Here is a 14,510-nt window from a genome sequence, read left to right on the forward strand (position 1 = left end):
CTGACCCTAGATGTGGTTCAAAATATTCTTCTTAATGCAGATCACTGGAATTGATAAAAGACTTCTATCCCTGTCTATAACAACAGGGGTCTCCATCCCCAAGCCCTGAACTGGTACTGGTCTGTGACCTGTTAGTAACTGGGCCACACAGCAGGAAGTGAGTGGCAGGCCAGCAAGCGAAGCTTCATCTGTATTTGCAGCAGCTCCCAGCACTAGCATCACCGCCTCAGCTCCACCTCAGATCATTAGGCATTAGATTCTCATATGAGCGCTGGTCCCTGGTGCCAAAAAAGTTGTACATAACCTGTGTAATAACACAACTTAACATAGCTTCCTGTTAATTTGACATTTCAGATATTTAGTGGATCTCAATCGGTGTACATCAATGGTAGAATTTATTCTGCTCTACCAGTAGCATGTCGATTGAACTATATTCATTTGTCTTTGCAGTCTTAAGTTTTCCTTTTACATTTTGCCTATGTCTTCGATATCAACTGGCAAGTATTTCTTCACTGTAGAGGAAATGTCTAGTGATGAAGTGGGAGGGTTGTAAGTAATATGTAACATGGTTTCTGCCTGAGATAAATTCTCCTTTTGCTCTCTTTTCTTTTTTATCCTTATTATTCCTTTGCCTTCATCTGCATCTTATTCTTTTCTTTGTGCTCTTTCTTGCCTGTCATAAAAACCTCTAAGACTGTAAAAAACCTTGCTAGCTACTCACATCAGGCAGGTGGGGGAAGAGAGGAATGAGTGAGGGGTACACACCCACTCAGAGCTGGCTCCCAAGGAGAAGCAATCCCAATCTCAGCATCCAAGGTCTGGGTACTTTGAATCTGATCTAGGCTGGAAACATATCCAAGAGTTCTGACGTGATGACCTCCGACCCAAAGCTCTGTGAGTCTTGCGGATGCTTACTTTGGATGGTGGCAGATTCTTGATTCAAAGAACCAAGAGTTTTTTAGCCACTTTATTTCTCACAACTTTTCTAGGTAAAGGCTCTGACTGGGGGCAGTGAGGGCTCCTGTTTGTACACCTGGAATGCAATGCAGAGGTTCACAACTGGGTTTTGGCTTTATCAGGAAATATTTTTAAAAGACAGGAAACATGTGGCTTTGGGGAGACTCATGGTACATATACATGGGGATGCCAAAGCAGGAGCTCATCTTTCAGCAACCCAGAGACCAGCCACATTCCAGGCTGATATCAGACTCGAAATGGCTGTCTGGAAATAGCATCTTAATATGTTAAGATGAGGCTGGCTCACATTAAGGACAAGGGAAGGCTGGCTGAAGTGTGAAGATCTTTAATAAGTGCATCTGAGAGCAGATGAGCTAGAGTCAATTCTGGGACTCATAGACGTCAGATCACTGAAGGACCAGAAATCCAATGACCTAGTCTTACCAGTATGTCTGATGAGTGTCCCCCAACTCTATTATAATGTAATGTTCTCATAGGAAGAGATCATTGCAAGATTTCACATGCAATTTTTTTTTTAAATCCAGTTTTTCCAACCTGAAATATGATGTGATTAAGTTTCTTAACATAAGGTGGCAACGCTGGTCTACAATTATAACCTTTAAAGCCTGAAGCTGTGTATTTTTCCCCATAGAAACTATAGGTAGTAAAATCAGAGTACTTTGACAATAATGGATAATTTTTTTCTAATATGGATATTTCCAGAAGATTTTAGTATAGCAAAATATATACCAGTCTAAAACATAATCAAAATTTAAAATGTTAATTGAATAGATAAAGTAACAAGATAAGTTGACGCATTTCAATATTTCTTAATTTAGGAAGTTTACCAAGGCAATAATGATAATCACATTACAAGAAGCTCTTACAAATGTGTAAGGTACGAGTTAGAGGTAAACAAAGGAACAAAAAGGAGCAAGCAATATATATATCTATATATTTTTAGGTGAGACAACCCTTGGTTGACCTCACAGATTGCAAGGACCTTGTCAGTTTACAATCCCTTATTATTATTTTTTTACACCTACAGCACCTGGTCTTCCTAGGTGGTCTCTCATCCAAGTACTAAACAAGCCCTACCATGCTTAGCTTCTGAAATCAGACGGGATTGGACTTGTTCAGAACAGGCAACATTTATATTGAGGTTCAGTTTGTATTTTTATTTTTTAAAAAAGTTCATTATTTTAAAAAGTTTGAAAACTATTGATCTGTTTTAACAGTGTTGGAAGTATGTCTGGCTAGCACAGTGTCGGTTTAAGTAATATTCCTTATGACATACTTCTTTATGACTGGTGAAATTGTATTATTGGATGTCCTAGTTTATAGACTTAAAAATATAAAATACCCAATAACAGGCTTCTAGATGTAAATGAAATAGTTTGCTCTTCACTGGACTAGTTTATCTCCAAGTGAAGGGAGAAAGTAGGCAATTCAAGAAAAGGGGATCTGGGAATACAGAAAATGCAGAAAAACTCCGGAGATCATCTAGTTCACTTTTCATTTTATAAATACAGAAATGATGATCAGATGACACTAAAATTGGTGAGGATAGAGAGTATTAGGAACTTTGAGTGAGAATGGGAACTTTTCCATACATTGAAGTGCTATATGTTAATATCTGCTAGATTCCAAAGTGGGACTGAACTTAAACCCAGCAATTCCATTTATAGGCACAGTCAGTAGGAAAAACTGCACAAGGAGACATGTTGAAGAATATTTATAATATGAAAAACCTGGAAACAACCTAAATGTTCATCAAAAGGAAATTAGATACATAAATTGGAATGTATTCATACAATGGAATGCTTTAAAACATTTGAATAGTAACAGATAACACTTATCTGCTTTGTTTGTGCCAGGTACTGTCCCAAATACTTCCTAGATATCAATGCATTTAATCTTTATGACAATTCATAAGGTAAGTTCCATTATGTTTCTTGTTTAACAGATGAGGAAATGGAGGTTCAAAGAGATTAAGTAATTTGCCCAAGGCCCACAAGAAAGAAGTTGCATAACTATTATTTGAACCCAGACAGTGAGGCTCCAGAGTGCCTGTCCTTTCATTTGTGCTGATTCTTGTAGGTACACATACATTATTTATACAAAATTTACAAACATACAACACAATACCAATAGTGTTTATGGATGTGTACCTATGATGTAACAATTTGTAACAGGAATGGTAGACAGCAGAAATCAGAATAGTGGTTACTTCTGTGGGGGATGGAGAGAATGGGATGGAAAGGAGGGTGAGAAATTCATAGGACTTCAACTGTTTGTGCTGTTTTATATCTTTTGAAACAATCTGAAGCAAATGAATCAAATGCTAAGATTTGACAAATGTAGGTAAAATATGTATAAATATTCCTCCTATAATTTTTGACATATTTGAACTATTTCAAAAGAAGAAAAGTAGAGGAGTTAAGTCTAAATTCACACAGTTTACTAACAAAGCCTGGACTTTTGACCTTGTCCAGTGTTTACTTCACTTTCTACACATGCTTTATGGGTTTCTACTTGGTGATAACATGCCTGTTATCTGTATGTTTCCACTTGAAGCTAGTCAGCGGCATACTGAAGAAATTCTAGACAATACTTTCTAGAATTACATTTCATGCCTGGCTCTTGGTTTCCTGATGAATTACAGGTGAAAAAATGCATTTTTCATCAATGCATTCCTTTGGGATTCTAAAAATAGCAATTTATCACAAAATTACTCATCAGCCTGACAATGTGGGCCCTTAAAAAGAGTTGATATCTGATTTCTTGTCAGGATGCCAGTTTCTCTTCTTTTCAGATAGGTTCATTTTTGTTTTATCTGGGCTGAATGTCAGCCAGCTGGACTTGGTCCAAGAAGCTACTTGAGTTAGTTCTTCATAGAGGAGTCACCCTGTTTCCTGAGTTTGTCACAAAAATCAATGATGCTGAGAAGCACAAGTTTCCTGGTGGCACCAAAGTCTGTGGTGTTCCGTGATATCCCCCAGTGGCCTCATTATTACACTCCACAGAAAGAATGACAGATAAGTTACCCAGGGCATTTGAGGTATGGACATTTGCCTACCATTATTATGGGGGCTTTAGAGTAGAAATGTAATTTTTTTCCACTTATTTTTTAATGTAATATAAGTCATTCTCCCTGGTTTCTTAGTTTGCAAAAACAACGACAACAACAACAACAACAACAAAACTGATACTAATAGATCTACATTATGGATATTTCCATTACTTCCTTCAGATGTAATTTCAAAATGCCCAAAGAGCACAAAATGTATAAAATTATCAAAGAAATATACCACAATAAATTAACATAAAATTTGCTTTGATCGTATTTCTTTTACTTTTATGTCTAACATAATTGGGCATTTGAAATTCATTGGTTGGAGATAAAGAGTCTTTGGTGACAGAAAAATGAGTGTTGTTTTTTACTGAACGGAAATAGTGGATTTTTTTTTCTTTTTAGAAATTATTTTATTTAGATATTGGTACTACTAAATCCCATAATACAGACCTATCATTTTAACACCACCTACTTAGTCTATCTTTTACCTTGAAAGGGGACCTGCTCCCCGGGCCTCCATATATGACGGGCCAGCAGCCACAAGTCGATCAGTACCTGAAGGGGGGAGTGGGAATGAATAAAGAGACACTCTCACGACTGCTGATGCAGCCGGTCTTCAGTGATGCTGAAGCCCAGAGTTTATTTCCCATCACCAATATATGCAGTTTGAGTACGTGCAGTTTAACAATGAAAAATATGCATTACTTCAGTGAAAGTAAATCTTTAACTTGTACATAGAAACTACAGAATCACTGAAACTCCCAAAAGTAATTGTCCCATGACAGAATCTATCAATTACCCCAATAGCCATCAATCCTCTGTGTCCGGGAACTGGCCGTCCTCACCACACACCTCAGCAACTTGTAAGCACCCTCCAGGTGCAGGCAAAGACAATGCCTTAGGAGCAGAAACAGGTCAAGCATTAACCGAGCCAGTCTGTAAGGCTCTGAATTACCTGTAACCATGGCTCCCCACATCCATACCAAAGCAGAAAACATTACTTCTTTGCAGCTCAAAGACAGTGGTCAAAATGAATAGCAAAAAATATATAAAAACAGATAACCTATATTAACCTCATTTCAAGCACTTATCTGCAATCAAATATAGTATCCCATTGATATTTGCAATGTGGATTGAGTCCACTTAAGGTTGTTCCCTTCAAATTATGTGATCCTATCAAACAGGAAGACATATCTAAATGGCCTATCTGAGCTGTAAGCGGACTTGTGGACAAAAGGAAATCAGTAAATATCATTTAGTTAAACTTTCAAAAAGTTTAAAGTTGTCATAACGAAGATGATGGTGATTTTTCATATTTGTCATAACAAAGATGATGGTGATTTTTCAAATTGTATATGAGATTTGGAATAGATATCATACAATAAATGTGAAGAGAAATAGATTCTCTAGGTATTTACTCTGATGAGATTGGCCACACTTCACTGTCTAAACATGGTCTTAAAACCAGTGGATGAACTTCAGTATGGAGAAGTTCCACTAGAGTACTTGGGGTAATATAATTAAACTTATAATTTTATTTACTTATTTAATTTATTATTTTTTACATAATATTATATTAGTTTTAGGTATATAATGTAATGTTTTGATAGTTGTATATATTGCAAAATGACCACCACAATAAATCCAGTTAACATCTATTGCCATACATATTTACAGATTTTTTTGTTGTGATAGAACTTCCAAGATCTACTCTCCTAAGTACTTTTAAATATACAATACCGTATTATTAACTATAGTCACTATGCTGTACACCACATCCCTATGACTAGAAATTTATATTTATAACTAGAAATTTGTATTTTTTGACCCATTTCACTTATTTTACCCACTCCACCTTGGGCAACTCTCTGTCTGTTTTCTATATCCATGAGCTTGGAATTTTTGTTTGTTTTAGATTCCACATATAAGTGAGGTTATATGCTAGTTATCTTTTTCTGTCTAACTTATTTAACTTAGCATGTACCTTTGATACCCATCCATGTCACAAATGGCAAGATTTTATTCTTTTTTAAGACTTAATAATATTCCACTATATGTAAAATATGTATTATATAATATGCATAATTATATGATATATATAATTTTACATATTATATATATAGCTCACATCTTCTTTAACCTTTCATCCATTGATGGACATTTAGGTTGTTTCCATATCTTGGCTATTGGAAATAATGCTGCAATGAACATGGGGATGCATATATATTTTCAAATTAGTGTTTTCATTTTATTTGTATAAATACCTGGAAAGGAATTGCTAAATCATATGGTAGTTCTATTTACAATTTTCTGAGAAATCTTCATACTGTTTTCCATAATGGCTGCACCAGTTTACATTCCTGCTAATAGTGTACAAGAGGTTCCATTTTTTCCACATCCTTGTCAGTGCACAAGAGGTTCCATTTTTTTTCCACATCCTTGCCAGCACTTGTTATTTCTTTACTTTGTGATAATAGTCATTCTAAAGGTGCGAGGTGATATCTCTTTGTAGTTTTGATTTGCACTTCCATAATGATTAGTGAGACTCAACATCTTTTCATATGCCTGTTGGCAATTTGTATATCTTCTTTGGAAAATGTCTATTCAGATCCTCTGCCCATTTTATAATTGGATTGTTTTAAAATTATAATTCCAAAATGATTGTCTCTAAGTAATCAAATGCAGTACAGACCTAGATAAATTGTGTACCTTATAATGTTCTCAGTGAGAAATTTTAAAAGATCACGAAAAGGCAAGGCTTGATTAGGAAGTCTTAAGAAGAAATATTTTCTCGCTTTTATAGAAAGTCATGGGACATCTGAAGTTAGAAAACTGTATGCATTTTGTTTCGTGAACTCTGAATACATTTTATTAGAGGTGGGTGTAAAAAATGATTAAAATGGTGGCATGTGAATAAATGGTGGGGGAAAGGGAGTACTAGTCCAGAAAAGCGAAGGCTGAGAGAAATATGCTTAAAAAGCAAACAAACAACAACGGCAACAACAAAGAAAACTAGATGATTACTAGGAGAGTGGAATGACTCATTGTTGACTAATTCACCACGTTGTCTGATACTCCATCTATAAAATTGCCCCCGAAGCTGAAAACTCCCAGACCTCTTTGATGACTAAGAGGAAAGAAATATCTGTCTCATGGGGTAAAGAGACCGTAAGGCTCATCTAGTCCTATAGCCAAAAGTAAGGTAAACAGAGTGATCTAGTAGCCCTTGAATTTGCTTTACTGATTGGACTTTGCTGTTTGCTGCAGTTTTAGGATACACAACAGATAACGGTACAAAAATTCCAGGAACAATGTTCTCAGGGGGGATCAAATAATTCTTAGAAGTGAATATTTACCAGAGTTTTGAAGAAAACAAAAAAATATTTCTGAGTAGAGAGAGGACAGGTGCAATGATGGTCTAGGGCGATCTGTTCAAACTTTCTTAATTATGATCCATAATAAATGACCCATATAAAATGCATTTTGTATTGTGACCCAGAAAACACACAGCTATAACAAATCTTTCAGAAAAAAATACTCACCCTTATAACCCTTATGTAATGCACCAGGAACTTTTGCTTTTATCTATTCTATTTTTTTTAATGTCTGTTGAAAATTACTAAATTGGTTTCATGATTAATTAATGGGTCACTACTGGCAATTTGGAAAAACGAAAACAAAACACAACTCTTTCAGAGACTGGTAAGTAGAATTGCCTAGAAGAGGAAAGAATTCACTTTAGCCTAGGCAGAGATGAGGAAAATCATGTGATGGGGGAGAGAAGGGGAAAATACACAATAGTAGAGGTTCTAGAAGTCTCTTCATGCAAAACATCAAGACAATAACCCCTCACAGTGCTGTCACTAGGAATGAAACATAGCTTGGTTAGAGTGGTTGCTTTTTATTTCTTGAGACCACAGTGTACCAATGAATTATCCTGCTCCCAGGTCTCTCTCTCTCACTCTCTCTCTCTCTCTCTCTCTCTCTCTCATATCTGAATGTCAACCCCACTTGAAGAGATTTCTCTTCTACTTTTTAGAGGATTTTCTTTTAACACATTCGGAGAAATAGTGAGTCTTTTAATAGATTACAGAGGAATGGCAAGCATCTTATACAAGATGCATTGAGTTTACTCAGAATTGGAATTTCTGCTAGACTTTAACTCTGGGCTGGGAAGAAGAAAAAAATATCTGTTGGTTTTTTGGGTGCTCCAGGGCAGCGCCCCAAGGCTGTAGCAGTTCCTAAGAGGAAACAGGCAAGTAGAGCACTAGGAAGTCTGGATTCCATATGGAGTTCCCGGTCTCCAAAAGACTCTTATGCCCAAAACCATACACTGGCGCTATATTAGACCTCAGGTCTCAGGGATGAAGGCAAGCCTGAAGAATGTCTGAGATAAGTCCGTTACAATGGACAGATGTTACAAGTTCCTGTCTAAGAAACTACATCTTTCACTTGTGCACAGGTCCCTAGACTTCCCCTTGTACTCAAGAACATTGCTCTTACAATTTGCTCCCTTCCCCTGGCCCCCCCGCCACTGTGCATATTTCCCCCCCCTCTATGGAATTTTCCCTATCAGTGTGCAATGGTTCAGATCTTGAACATCTACCTGCCACTTGACCCTGTATTTGCTTCCTGCTAATGCCTCATTTCTTTGCTCTCCTTTGCTGTAAAACTTTTTTTGTGGAATTTGTCCTTGCAGGGTTCTTCTCTTACTGATCTTTCTTGAATCTGGTGCATTTAGGTTTTTCTAGTATTGCTTTATTGAAACCTCTTGTCAAGGTCACCAATGATCCCTACATTGCTAAACCTAATGGTCAGTTCTCAGTGCGAGACTTACAAGACCTCTTAGTAGCATTTGGTAGAGATGATTGCTCTCTCTTTCTTGAGAAACTTTCTTCACTTGCCTTTTGGGATACTTGGCTTTCAGTCACTTTTCCAAATGAACTTTCATCTCCCTTGGTTTCCCTCCTTACTAAGTCTTTGTCCATGGCCACAATATTCACTCCTTAAGTGAACTCATATATCTCATGACACTATAACATCTATATTCTGAAGACTCCAACTTTATATCTTCCTCTGAACTCTGGACTTGCATAACCAACACGGTAGTTGATATCTCTTTAGGTGAATACAATATAATAAGAAATATATATTTTGGTCTTTGTCCTTAGCTCCTGATCTGAGTTCCTAAACCCCTTCTAATTTCCTAAGTGATAATAGCTATAGGAGCATCTTTTATTATATTTGATTTTTGTCCTGACTCTTGAAACAGCTTCAGAGTGATAAAAGTGAAAAGAGCATCTTTTGTTTTCATAACAAGCTCCTTTCAACCATATCTGAATTTATGTTAATCAGGTTGCTTCTAGGAAGCTTCTAAGGATGGAGGCACTGGTTGCCAGGAGAATCAACCAGGTGATAAGAATTGGAACTTTAAACCCCAATCCACTGACCTTGGGCAGGAGTATGGAGGCTGGAGTTTGAGTTAATCACTAATGTTTCAATAACTTAATCAATCAGGTCTATATAATAGAGCCTCCAAAAAAATAAAACAAAAACAAAACCCTAACTCAAGGGATTCAGAGAGCTTCTGGGTTGTAAACAAATGGTAGTTCTGGGTGGTTCTCCCAGAGAAGCTCTGTGCCACTACCCACATGCCTTGCTCTGTGCAGCTCTTCCAGTTAGATGTTCCTGAGTTGTATCCTTTATATTAAGTTAGTAATAGTAACTAAACTGTGTCCCTGGGTTTTGTGAGCCATTCTAGCAAATACCAGATATGAGAGGGGTCATAAGAAATCCTGATTTTATAGCTGGTTGGTCAGAAATACAGCAACAACTTGGGACTTAGGACTTGCAACTGGCATCTGAAGTGGTGTGTGTGTGTGTGTGTGTGTGTGTGTGTGTGTGTGTGTGCGTGCGCGCGCGCACGCATGCACACGCGCGTTGGAGAGCATTCTTGTGGAAATGAGCCCTTAACCAGTGGGGTCTGTACTCTCTGGGAAGTTAGTATCATAAGTGAGTTAAATGTAAGATACCTAGGTAGTGTCTGCTGAGAACTAGACAATTGTTTGGTGTGGAAACCCCATAAATTTGGCGTTAAAAGTTTTGTGTGCAGAGAAAAACAGGAAAGTTTACTTTAAATGAGTACTTGAAGTGTCCTAAGTAGAATTCATAATTTTCTTCTCAAACCTGCTCCTTCCCCAGTATTCTCTATCTTAAACACTCCTATTGACTTAGTTCCTTAGCGGAAAAACATGGAGTCATCTTTTTTTTGACTCTTAATCTCATACCCCTAAACTAATATGTCAGCGAATGTTGTCAGCTCAATCTTGAGTCTGCCTTTAACTCACCACTTCAACTTCTCATCTAAACCATCTTTCACCTGGCTTACCATACCAGCCATTAACTGGTCTCTAAGTTTAGTAACTTGCTCCCTTTTCTTCAGTAGTCCATTTCCACAGAACAGTCACCGTGATCTTTAAAAACAAAATCAAATTTTGTCATTTTCTTGCCTCATCTTGCTTAAAATTGAATCCCAAATTCTCACCATTTTACATCAAATGGCCCTGTTCACCTCTCTGATTAGGTTTCCTGCTGCTCTTCTGTCTGCTCATGCTCTTTGTTATATTGGCCTCCTTGCTGTTCCTCAAACAAACCAAGTACGTGCCCTTTTATGGGTCCTTGTAGTTTCCATTTCCTCTTCCTAGTAAATTCTTTCCCCAGTATCCAATGGATGTTGTACCTTCATTCAAGTCTCTGCTCAAATGTCACTCTGATAGAGTACCCTTCCTGACTACTTGCTCTAAATTGAAACCCTCTTCACCTTACCTCCCTACACAGATAACTACTTGACATTAAACTTTTTTTTTGTTTGTTATCTATCTCCTCCACTAAAATGCAAGTTCCATGAGGACAAGTGCTTTGTTTCATTTATTGCTTCATTTCCAGTGACTAGAAAGTGACAGGGATGTAAAAGGGGCTTTAAAAATTTTTGTTGAATAAATAATTACATGAATTTTCTAACCAGTCTTGAGAAGATAAACTCAGAGTTTAAAAATTAAGTTGATTGTAAGATTATGATTACCGAAACATGATTATTTACACATCCGAGTTTATAAACCGAGAGTCATACTGACTACACTTTTAATCACATAAAGCCCTTCCCAGCTTAGATTTTTCTATTATTTCTACATTAGTTTTCCTAAAAAATCTTCCTTTTATGATGTCACCTCCCTTCTCCTGAACCTCAGAGTGGCTACTTACTGTCAACATTGAGACCAAATTTTCTACTTCTGATTTCAAGTTCCTCTCCAAACCTATTTATACCTTTGCCTTTCCTCTGCTGGGATTCATCTGTCCACTTCTGGGATTCAAGGAGATTTTTTCCTTTCTGGTTCAAACATGTGTCATGTTTATTTTCATGTCTAAACTTTGGCTTATGCTGGTTTCAGACTATCACTCAGAATGCTTCCTTCCATCCCATTTAAATCTTACTCTGTCCTTTATAATTTCCTCAGTTCCCAGTATTTTCATGAGCTTCTACATCCTGATCCTGGTACTTACAGCAAACCCTTCCCATACCCAGTGCCTGTCAGTATTGAATATTGGCTAGACTCAATTACTGATTGATAGATGGATTACTTAACTGAATATTTTGAAGAGTTTACATTAAATATGAGTAGATGTTAGGTCGATTTCGCCTGTGTTATGAAGGTTTTCCTAGAAAAAGTAAAATAGCACAGTATAAAGAAAAATATTTTATTTCCCTGAAATTTACATTATATAATACTGTTTATATCATTCAATTCTTCATATTACTTTTAAAAAGACACACACACACACAAAAAAAAGACAAAAAAAAAAAAAAAAGAAAAAAGAAAAACGAATCAGTCCCCTAAAGTTATGTGCATTTTAACCTGGCTGGGAAAATTAACATAATTATTTAATTTTTCTAAACCTTCTCTGCACCACATTTAACAGAACATCTTTCTTACTTATTTTGGCTGGTATATATTGCACTTTATGTCATATATTTCATTCTCAACACTTTTTCCTTGTGTGTGTGCGTGTGTGTGTGTGTGTGTGTGTGTGTGTGTAAGTTGCAGTCAGTTTGGTTGGGTCATATTCAGTATTTCAAGTAAAACTGATATAAAATGTATACAGTGCCTGTATCAGTCTGGGTTGAATCAGGAATAGAAACCACACAGTGAGTTAAATTTAGTATAAAGAATTATTAAGCCCCAACAAAAGGATGATTATAAGAAAACCATATGTAATATTCTAAGGCTGATGGAGAGTACCCAAGGAAGGACAAACTAGGAAGGGTCCCCCTCTCCAAGGTCAGGGTTCAGATCTTATTAAAGAAGGTGTAGTTTCAGCCCACTGGATAGCAGACAAGCTTGCTGGTTCATTCTGGCCACAGCAGCTGTGCAGTCCTTCTGGATTGCAGGTGATCAGAAACCTGTGGGGTGGGCATGCAGAGAAAATGGGAGCTAAGGTACAGTTGTACTGTGCCTGGGTCTGAAGTGAAAGTGTTGGCAGGTGAAGGGCATGTTGACTGCAAAGTGAATGGGAACTCATAGTGTTGGTGTTTGCAGGAAGCCCTAGGGGCAAATTCCACCTTGAGAGGGCTGCTACAAGGTGATTACAGGCCAGGAGGAGGCTTCAAGGCCGCTGACCCACTGTGCCTTAGCAGGAAATACGGGAGAATACTTTCCCTCCTGTAATATCTCTCCAGTGCCCTCTGCTGAGAGAATTTAATCTGGTGCTCTCTGTGGAGATGCTGAAAGGAGTTCTGTCCATTATCACAGAGCATATATTGAAGGGTGAATTGAAGCTGAGGGGCAATAAATTGATAACTGGCACAGTGTTTAACTAAGCATAGATAGATTTGTTAAGGATAAATGTATTTGGGGAGCTATGTATGGACACACTGGCAAAAAGAATCCATATTAGGATATGCCAGTAATGGACAAATTAATACAATTAAATCACATTTTTCAAACGGCTAGACAATAAAAGTGCTCAGATGTATTATTTTTCCTATATTTATTTTATAATTATTTTTAAAATTGAGGTGTATCATATAGTTAATGGCACAAACCATAAATATATAATTTTTTTGAGTTTTTCCATATGTACATACAAGTGAAACTACTACCCAGATAAATATAGAATTTTTCCATCATTCAGGAGGATGGATATCTCATCCTTCTTCCCAGTTAAAATCCTCCCACTCCCACCAGAGGTAAGCACTAATTTGGCTTCTATAACTTGTTCAAGAACTCATGAAATTGGAACCAAAAGTAACTACTCTGTTGTGTCTGGCTCCCTTTGTTTAACATATCTTTGAGGTTTACCAATCTTGCTACACGCATCAGGATTTTTTTTTTTTTAGTAGTATTCCTTTACATGTATATATCATAATTAATTTTCTATTCTGTTAATGGACATGAAGGTTGTTTCTAGTTTTTGGCTTTTATGAACAAAGCTGCTATAAGGATGAGTTTTTGTGGAGCTATACAGTTATTTCTTTTAGGACTATATCCAGAAGTAGAGTTGCTTGGTCATAGTGCTTTAGAAATAGGTCCATGTTTAGTTTTAATAAATAATGCCAAACATTTTTGAAAGTGTTTGAACCAATTTCTGTTCTCATCAGTAAGTATGAGAGTTCCAGTTTTCCATTATTGTCAACACTTACTATTGTCAGTCTTCTGTTTTTAGCTATTTGTGTAGCATCTTTTTTAAGAATTAAAATTACAACTGTACATTTTTCAGTCTTTGTAATCTTTAATTATATTTTTATCTTTTTCATATATTTCTCGGGTTCTGTTTTGATTACTACAAAGAACTTTTATTTACTCCAAATATCTGAAATTTCAAAGTAAAAATATCAGCAAAGGTAGTTTTGAAAATGTGTTCTAACTTACATATGCTCCGTAGTCCCAAATAGCAATCAATATATTTCTCAATCCCAGACAGACCCCCACATTTTTGAAATCTATCTATCTAATCTATCTATCCCTTCTTGGAAAACTCAGCAAAGTCAGAAGGTCCTGGCTCTCAACTACTTTCCTTAACAAAATCTAATTTAGAGAGCTGTTGTGAAGGTAAAATCGGCGTGCTCAGGAAAAGCATATTATAAATTATAAAAGACCATTATAATAGGCGTTAGATTTATCTTCTACATCGCTTTAGCAATTCAGAAGGCAGCAATATTCCGTTTTCCCGCCCTCTTCCCTAACATAGACTATTTTCATTTTAAGTGCTTTTAAACGTCAGTAAGAAAAGTTTTCTGTCAGGTAAAAGCCCACAGGCAAGGCTAAACATAAAGGGCAGTCAATTACAGACACACCGACAGAATGCTGATACCCAGCTGCATTTAGGCAGAAGCAACACCATCCTCTAGGGTAAAGAACTTCTCAGGGCCGACACACCTCTCCACCTTGTGCCTCTCTGGCCGTCAACCTCAGCGGAGACC

Source organism: Rousettus aegyptiacus, unplaced genomic scaffold (genome assembly GCF_014176215.1).
Source record: "Rousettus aegyptiacus isolate mRouAeg1 unplaced genomic scaffold, mRouAeg1.p scaffold_m13_p_10, whole genome shotgun sequence".
In the NCBI taxonomy this organism is placed as follows: domain Eukaryota; kingdom Metazoa; phylum Chordata; class Mammalia; order Chiroptera; family Pteropodidae; genus Rousettus; species Rousettus aegyptiacus.